The sequence below is a fragment of the Labrus mixtus genome, chromosome 3 (assembly GCF_963584025.1).
Source record: "Labrus mixtus chromosome 3, fLabMix1.1, whole genome shotgun sequence".
Taxonomy (NCBI): domain Eukaryota; kingdom Metazoa; phylum Chordata; class Actinopteri; order Labriformes; family Labridae; genus Labrus; species Labrus mixtus.
In genome coordinates, this window is record NC_083614.1 from 34,466,859 (window position 1) to 34,476,882 (window position 10,024).

Below are 10,024 nucleotides of genomic sequence, written 5' to 3' on the forward strand. Positions count from 1 at the left end.
TTCTTCAAAGTAGACAAGATGACAATGAATCGGAGTGAAACTAGAAAAGAAAATACAAGCTGCATTTAGTAGTTGACTTTGAAACAATAGTAGAGTGTAAATTTACATTAAACTCCTATAAACTTAGAATAAATGTACATAAAATATATCAATATAGACTATCAAACATGTAAACAACAAGTTAAACTTACAGCCATTGCTTTCTGAAGGATACACACCAAGGATGACTTTGGATTCAACATGGAAACCCATACAGACACCACCATGCTCCTTCTCTGTTTACACACTTTCTACTTCCTGTTCCCTACTTCCTGTGTCATCACAGATTTCAAAATAAAGGAACAATAACCTTTTATTCAAACGACAATGAAACTTTGTCCTTTAACATATAAAACACATCAAGGGCAGAACAATTACATTACATTATATTATTATTATTATATTATATTATATTATATTATTACATTATATTATTATTATTATATTATATTATATTATTACATTATATTATATAGAGTTCAGTCTACTGAAACTCCTACTGAAAAGTACTGACTACTGAACTGTGGCTATTATATTATTACATTACATTATATTATATTATATTATTACATTATATTATTATTATTATTATTATATTATATTATTACATTACATTATATTATATTATATTATTACATTATATTATTATTATTATTATTATATTATATTATTACATTACATTATATTATATAGAGTTCAGTCTACTGAAACTCCTACTGAAAAGTACTGACTACTGAACTGTGGCTATTCAGAAACGGCCCGGGGATTCATTTAACCCCGTTAGTTGTAACAAAGCACTCTGTTATATTCTTTTTTATTTACCTGCCACTGTCACGGGTAGGTTGAGCAAATTCACTCGTCACTGCAAAAAAGCGGGGGGTCTTAATTTCCAACCCTGCCAAGATGGCGGCAGAGTACTAGAACTTTCCTTTTGAAGAACTAACATAAGACACGGACGTTTAGTTATGTCACAAACATCTTAAACTTAAAGGGTAAGGTCGCCCTCCTGTCACTCCTACAAAATCACCTTTCACCTAAAAAAAGGTAAAAATGGAATAAGAAACGGCAGACAACGTAGTAGCGGTAGCATACTTAAGCTAGCTGTCAAGGGCAGGGCTCGTCGATTGGAAAATCCAAGGAGCTAACCGGACCAAGCCGTACCGGGCCGTACCGGGTCGTACCGGACCAAGCCTCAGCCTAGCCTTGTCCGTTATTAGCTTAATATTATTATGAAGCGAGCTCAGTTTACAAACTGGAGGACTCGAGAAAAGAGTCTATTCGACGGAATCATGACCGTGTAACAACAACAACAACAACAACAACAACAACAGACTTGTACATAGTCAACCTGTGCTGAGTGACTATTTAAAGACAATCTGAAGAGAAGAAAACATCAAGTTACCTTGTTGTAGGGAGTCTGACTTTACTACAGGAAGTGTCGTTCTCAGTTAGCAACAAGTAGCCTATGCTGTTGCTAATCAGTAAGCAGGAGTCAGTAATAAGAATGATGAATACAGTCGGCATCAAGGGGAGGCCCCACGGGAGGCCCCGCCCCCAAGTATGACGCGCCGCCGACTATCTGCGAAGAAATAAAAAAGTTCTTATCCACCTAACTACAACTTAAAAGACTTAAAGACTTAAAAGACCAGAAATGTAATGTTTTTGATGCATGGAGAGAAACATTTCCCACTTTAAGATCACATACTTGGAACTCCAAAGATCTTTCCAAACAATCCTGAATTGATTACTGGCTTGTCTCACGAAAACTAGACCTCGACAATACGCATGGATATTATTGCAGCTCCCTTCTCCGACCATAAGCTAATTACCTTAAACATTATAATTTCCTCTATATCAAAAATTCCCAGAGCCTTATGTTGGAAACTTAATAATACTCTTCTCTCACATGACACTGTAATAAAAGATATGACCTGTTACTCATTGGGAGGAGGCTCTCAAACTAAAATCTGGCTCTTATTCTTGCCAAAAGGATTAAGAACTCTATAATCGATGAATCACAGTCTGGTTGTTAATAATGTCAGATTAGTTCTGGATCTACTGGACTATTCTGAACGTATCAAAGATGAAAGTTTGATTCTGTTTTTAGACTTTTCTAAAGCATTCGACTCCCTCGAACACCAATTTATTTATCGTTCACTTCATAGATTTGTTTTTGGTAACTATTTCTGCAGAGCTATCCAAACGCTGTACACAAATAGTTCTTCAATCAGTCTTAAATATGGTACCTCACCTCGACGAGTTCCTCAATGTTGCCCTGTTTCTCACTATTCATTTTTGCTTGCAGCCCAACTCCTTTCCACATTCATTCTTGAAAGTAACATCCAAGGCATTTCTCTTGCTGACAGACAAATGACCATAAGTCAGGTGGCTGATGATACTACACTGTTTTTAAAGAATTCAGACCAAATCCCAGTCACCACTAAACTCGATCAAACATTTTCTGCAGCATCAGGACTGAGTGTGTAAACATACAGTGCTGTGACATTCCTGTAACATACTTAGGTGTTACAACAACTAAAAATGAAGATGATCGTTGCAGTTTGAACTTTAACCCCATCATGGATAAAGCTCCAAAAAGATTCAATATGTGGCTTTTGAGAGATCTGACTTTAAGAGGAAGAACTTTATTAACAAAAGCAGAAGGTATCTCCAGACTGACATATGCTGCTCTTTCCCTGAATGTTGATCCGTCTGTGTGTAAGTCTATTGATAGGATGCTTTTTAAATGTGTTTGGAAAAACAAAACTCACTATATCAGAAATTCTGTAGTACTGAACAACATTAACTCTGGTGCTCTGAACCTTTTGGACTTTACAACTTTAAACTACACCTTTAAAATCAACTGGATCAGAAAATGCAACCCTGATTCAATCTGGAACTTTATCCCAAACTACATTTTAAACTTGGTGGTCTATCTTTTGTGCTCAAATGTAACTATAATATTAAAAATATACCAATTAAATTATCCAAGTTCAACAAACAAATGCTCTTAGCTTGGTCGGTTTCTTAATATCTTGTTCAACCGAAGTTGGTTTGTTAATGATATTCTTTCTGTAAAACAGTGATTTAATTCAGAAAGGCTTTTGATGAATTATTTTGACTTCCTGTCTATCATATAACTGTCAGCCCAAGAGCATGTTCTGTTGTAATGGATGCGATTCCCAAAGGTGTAATAATGTGGTTCAAAAGTTACACTGATCTTTGTCCCCTTGCGCATTCTCATTGAATGAAACCACGGTAGAGAAAATATGTTTCTTATGTCGTCCTTCAACCAGGAACAAGAAGGTAAACTGGCCCGGATGAATGATTGACAGAGTCCAGGCAAGATGCTCGGGCCAGTTCAAATACTGCCTGAAAAAAAATAGACTGTAACACGTTCTCAATTTCACAGTGCTTTCCTGTCATAGCCGTGTTTTGTCAGTAATTATTTTATAAACATCCAACTAATAACTGCTACAGCATTAACGTATCATAACCGCTCGTGCACACGCATGTGTGTCATAGTTGAAAGGCAGCCGACGGCTTCACTGCTGTCACTCCTGCAGGATGTATAGTTACCTGACCACTGGTCACTAGGCCACTATAGTAAATATAAACTATGATGGCATGATTCTGATTTATCTCCAGAAGGAGCAGGCAGCAGAACTGAATGAGGTCAGCTAGACTTTTAAAATCTCTTTTCTGGTGACAACATTCAATTATGATAAAAAATCCGGGGTCGCACGTAGTAAAGTGGTTAGTGCGTGTGTCCAATGAACAGAGGCTGTTGTCCTCCAGGCGGGCAGCACGGGTTTGAATCCGACCTGCGGCTGCTTCCCATCATGTGGTTCCCCACTCTCTCTCTCTCCCTGATTTCTGACTCTGTCCAATCTCTAAAAAATAAAACATAAGCAATATATAATAATATATAGACAATATATACATAAATGTTAAGATTATTATACATAATATATTTCATATTACATGTATAGTTACATATATTCTGTTAATGTAGGTCTACAGCTGCTTGCTGTTGTTTCAGGACTGAAATATAACAGAATATCGAATGGAACTTTTCAAAACGTGAGGTGTACTCCTGTTGTTGTTTATGTCTGTGTGCGAGCATACATTGAGCAGATTAAAGTTGTTTGTTGCAAAAACTAGATTAATTTAGAGGGAAAACACATTTGATATGAATACAACTCAATAGATACAAGACAGATAAGATAAGAGTACGACAAAAAAAATAATGTCGTTTTATGCTGAACGGGTTTTTTTTTATATTGTGGAGATTTCTTTGCGTACCACCACAGGGAGCCCACGTACCATAGTTTGAGAACCACTGGCCTAAAGTGATTCAGATAAGTGATGGCACACACTTGATCACTGATAATATAACACATCTCTTCTAAGGAAGTGAGAAAAAAAAGAGTCAGGCATGATTATGTGTATAGTGAGGGAGGAAGAAACTGTTTGAAATAAGAGAAGCAGATACCTTCTTTACATTTGAGAACTAGCAGAAGTAGCTGTGTTAGAATTAGTTGATTTTTTCTAAGTGTCATGTGTGGAGCCCGTAGTAATGTCAAGCATGTTTATGGACACTGGCAGCCCCCATTCTCATGTTTATTTTTGATATTTGTATATTAACTTGTTCAATCAGTATGCAATTGTTACATGGCCGGCAGCCTGAGACCTCACTCCCTTTTTGATTTGTTCCCCTGTAGGTAATCACCCAATGAACATCACCTGCTTCACCCAGCTACTGGATGATCAGCAGCTGAGAGGCTCCATATAAGAACACACCAGCTCTGCAGTGGGAGCTCTCTGTCAGTCTTGCTGTGTTGAAAGATTTGTGGTGAGGTTGGACTAGGTAAATTGGGGTTCCCCTACATTTGCTACACATCCATAGTTGACTTTGTTAGAAACACGAGGTAAGTCGTGTTTGTGCCACCTATGTAGTTTTCTCTCTGAATATTTTTATAGAAGGAAGTTAGGTTTGTGTTCGTATTTCTTTTTCACGAGATTAGAGACGAGTTGGGTCCGGTTTTGTTGAGTTTATTTATTTGCCACATCCACTTCGTCCAATCCTCACCCCCACCTTGTTCATTAAATTCAGTTTTGTGTTTTTGTAAAATAAACATTTTCTTATTGATTGTAACGATTCGTTGGCTGTGTCAGTTTCTTTGGTTGTCTGTTACTTCTCTGCTGGTACCAGGAACGTACAAGCTATAAACATTCTTGTACAAAGGCACCTGTAGTATTTCAGTAGGTTTTTATATGTGGTTAAAGTTGAGTAAGTCTCACACAGGTACTTTTGGGGCAGCATAGGGGTCTTTGATGCCATGTGTAATTCTGTCGACCCAGATGTCCGGTAACATGCAGCCACGCTGAATTGATGTGCTTGTGTTTCTGTGTTTCTCCGGACCTTCAGGAGGACGGCCAGGAGGTTGACCAGACGTCGACACGGGACCAGTGACAGGCCGGCCTCCCAAGGAAACACAGGAGTAGGCGGAGTCAGCAGGAACGTCGCTGAGGGTGCAGGAGTCAGGAGCAAGATCTCTGAGGAGGGCGCAGGACCGCCGAGGGGGAGCCAGGAGTCAACCGGACCGCCGATGGAGAACCAGGATGAACATCCTGAGGCAGAGACTCTGAGGTGCTGGGCAGTGGAAATGGTCAGGCGGGTGTTAGTCCAAGGAGACTGCTCTCACTGTTTGCTTATGGACACACACAGAGTCTGTTTGCTGCCAGGAATTTACAAGATGCCAATTCCTTCTGGAAGAAATCTCAGAATCAGTTGAGGAAACAGCCTTATGTGTTGTAGTAATTGTCTGTTAATAGAGCACCCTAGATCAGTGGGAGTGGCCTGCGGTGCTGTGCATTCTGGGAGTTGGTGTCTTTCATCCACATGAGTCAAAAAGACTGCTTTATCCTAGCAGTGCTCCTGGACAAATGAAAAATGTTTTGAAAATAATGTATTTTTGAGAAACAGTTTTATTTAACTCCTCTGCTGGGTCCACTTTGTGTGGTCAGTTCATTCTGTCATGAACGGGAAAAAACTAAGAGGAGGACCCAGATGCAGATCTAACAAAAATGTTTTTTTAAACAAAAAGGAAAAAGCCAACAAAAACTCACTTTCAAAATGTTCAACAAAAAATCCACAGAGATCCAAAACAGGGAGCCACGAGGAATCACCAGTAAGACTGACATCACTAACACGGGGAAACTGTGACAAAGAGCGACAAAACTACAATGAACCGACAACAAGAGGGAAGGAACAGAGACTAAAGAGACAGGGGTAATCAAACACAGGTGAGACCAACAAGACACAGGTGAGGACAATCAGGGCAATCAAGGCTGGAGGGAAAACACACAGAGGCAGAGAGAAAAGAAACACTGAGGACAATACAAGATAAACCATGAAACACTGAAGACACAGAGAACTTATAACACAGAAACTTTACAACATGAAACACTGAAGACACAGAGAACTTATAACACAGAAACTTTACAACATGAAACACTGAAGACTAAACTAGGAAACATTACAAAAACACACAAGTGATCAAATCATGACAGTTATATCTGAGGTTTGAAAGTTAACTGATAGTCTTTAAGTGCTGCACCTGACAGTAGTAAAACCACATGTAGCCTTCTTTAATATTAACTGTGTGCAGAACATTTTACAGAGTGAGAATAATGGTTGAAAGATCAACTTTGAGTGAGGGCGACGTTGCCCTGGTTGGATGTTCAATCTTATGTACATCTCTGCCGTGTTGGCAGGTATGACCACATTAAGTTCGTAGACCACCTGACATGCCTCAGGAAAGGATTGTCCTGATTTTGGGTCGTCAGTGTCTGGAGCTGCGTCGTTATCGACAGTCTTGAGGGACCACAGCGTGTTAATGCTGCCGACTTGTACGTTCATCCTGATGAGTAGGTCACTGCCCATGTAAGCTGGGTGCGGGAGGTTGGGGATAACGAGGAAGCAATGTTAGCTCCCGGTGACCACACCTTTAAGGCATAGGCGTAGATTTCGGGTGGGACGCAGGGGATGTGTCCCCCCCCCCCCCCCCCCCCCCGAGCTTTAGAAAAGGTAGATTTGTCCCCCTCAAAAAAGGTTGAAAAAAGAGGTAATGAAAAACATTTCAGGGGGCTCAAAACATTTATACATCATTCTGACCTGGAAATACGTTTCCCAATCATTTCAGACACCCCTATAGTGGACCATACCATCTTAACCTTGCCGCACAGTCACACGCGTGCACAGGTACGTGACTCTCGCTCACGCTTGGTCAATGGATCAGGTCCGGTCAGGTTAGGAGTCGTGGTCTTTATACAGTCTATGGTCGCGGGCGCAGACAGTGACAAGACAAAGCAAGAGCAACAGGTTGGTGTTTGCATGAGTGTCCCATTAACTGTATAGAAGTGACACCACAAAGTATACGAGTTAATGCCCGACGAGGTGACCCAATTATCAGTAATGAATGGACGACGTGGAGGAGAGAACTGTCTGACGCGCAGTCTATTCATTACTGATGAACCACCTTGAAGGGCATAAACCCGCTGATAGCATCACTTACTGAATAAAATAATAATTAGACCACTAATTATTATGTGTTCTTCCAGTGAAAATAGAATTGTTTTTAAAAAACAACAACTCTGTTTCCATAGCAACGCCTGAGCGCTTAACTACAAAGTGAAATGAATGGAAAGCCTATGGCCAGAGTTTCCGTTGTCCGGTAATTACCGGTCATTGACCGGAAAAAAAATGAGGTGTCATTCTCTAATAGATTTGATTTGAGATGTACATGATTCCTAAAAAAACATCCCAAAACACCTGTAATGTTTTGAATATGCAGAAAGTTATGAACAATACAGTTGAATAATTAATAGTAATTCAAAAATAATTATAATTTCTTATACATAGTAAAGAAATTTCCGCCATGAATTAATTCAGAAAAGGCACAAATTGTTGCATAAAAATTCACCAGAATGCAGGAAATGAAGTGTTTGACGCTCAAAATTCTCTGGGGGGAACCCTCAGACAGCTGAAAATTTGTCCCCCCAATGTCCCCCCAATGTTGAATCCAAACCTACGCCCTTGCTTTAAGGCACATATGCCCTCAGAAGTCATGTTTACCTGTGAATGGGGTGAGAGAGGAAAGTGTTTGGTACCTGGATAAAACATGATGTCAGGGTTAGCTACCATCAAAGAGTTGAATAAATCTCGGCTAATGGCTGTCTGATCATCCCACAGGGCTAAGGCCACTTCTTCAACATGTGTGTCGTCATGATTGATTCCTTGTTTCGGCTACAAAATCATGACAGTTATATCTGAGGTTTGAAAGTTAACTGATAGTCTTTAAAGTGCTGCACCTGACAGTAGTAAAACCACATGTATGGCCAGGCACCATCTTATCTTAAAGGCTTTCTATGTGATTTTTTGATCCAGCAGATGTCGCCCTTGAGCACCAGCATGAAACCAAAACAACTTGCGCTGCATTGTTGTGTTAGCATGCTAATGCTAGCGATCTTTATTATGCTCGTATCTTCACACTGCATGTAAATTTACCTGAAATGAGCGTGATCTAGAAACACAGTTAAGCAGTGAGTACAGTATGTTATTCTTCTTTTCTCTAGTCCCTCAATTAAACAACTTTTATACACGAGGGGAGGAGTCAGCCGGCCGTCCGGGCGAAGTAAACAAAGTGAAGATAGGACTCTGAAAACTCTGAAAACATCACAGACAGTGGGACTCGGGTGTTACACCCATTGTAGACAGTCATGACTCACAGAGTTCTGTGTGTCTTAATCTTTGTTCTGGCTTGTTCGTTTGTTAATTAATCTAACTTTGTAACATTGTCTGCGTTTACAATAAAGTTGTAAAAAATTAAAAAATATATATTTTTTAAAGTTCTTTTTGAGCAGTTTGTTAGAAATACAGAGGTCGTTCTTGTGGTGTTCGTTCTTAGGAGTTGTTCTTGTTTTCTCTCAAGATCACGAGTTCACTAAACGCAGCTGACTGAGTGGGACGATGCGTTCTTCCGGGTATTGCGTAATACCAAATACCCAAGACTGTAAATATTACTGGACGAACCCTGAGTGATGTCACCCATCTGTTACGGAGGCAGGAAATCGCTGAGTCACTTTAACCCAGGAACAGTTAAAAACTCATGGTGTAGCCCAAATGATCAACTTCATCTAGAACTGACCGTTGGCTGATTTCAATCCTCTTATTATTATGAAATCAGTTCAGATATCTCCGCTGCTCCACTGACTGATCACAGTATTATTTCTCTTCATATCAAACCTGCAAACAGAAGAAACCATCCAAACAAATATTAGAAATTTAACTCCAGTCTGCTAAAAGAAACGTAAAAAAAAAAATGTAATGACTAATTATTTAAATTCTGAATTCAGATGAAATAACACCTGTCAAGAAATGGGAGTTCCTAAAATACAAAATACATAGATTCAGTTTATCTTTCAGTAAAAAGCTTAAAAAAAGATTTAGAAGAAAAAGAACTGAACATGATCAGAGACTTAAATGTGTACTGAGAGACAAACAATACTGAAAATACAATAATAAAATAACTTTACTATATTTTTATTGCGCGTTTGGCCGGTAGCTTCCTCAGGATCGCCCACCAATCACAGGGCAGACAAGTGGTCACATGACCATTCATCACAACAAACAGCCTCAAATGGAAACCTGCAGGTTTAATGTTTTCTGACTAAATATGTAAGAGTCGTCTTACATGTCACAGTTTATAACAGAGGCTGGATTCCTCTTCTGGATGGGTCACTTCGGGGGGGGGGGTAACCCACTTCTTAAGGCACCTCTACACTACTGGTCTGTAGGGACTTGGTTTGGAGACCGGCCGGTTCAAGTCCTGATGCGGACTAATAAGGGAGTTGGTCTGGTACCTGGAGAGGAGCCAGGACAGCAAAACACCAAAACCTCCAGCCGCTCTGATGCACTCCC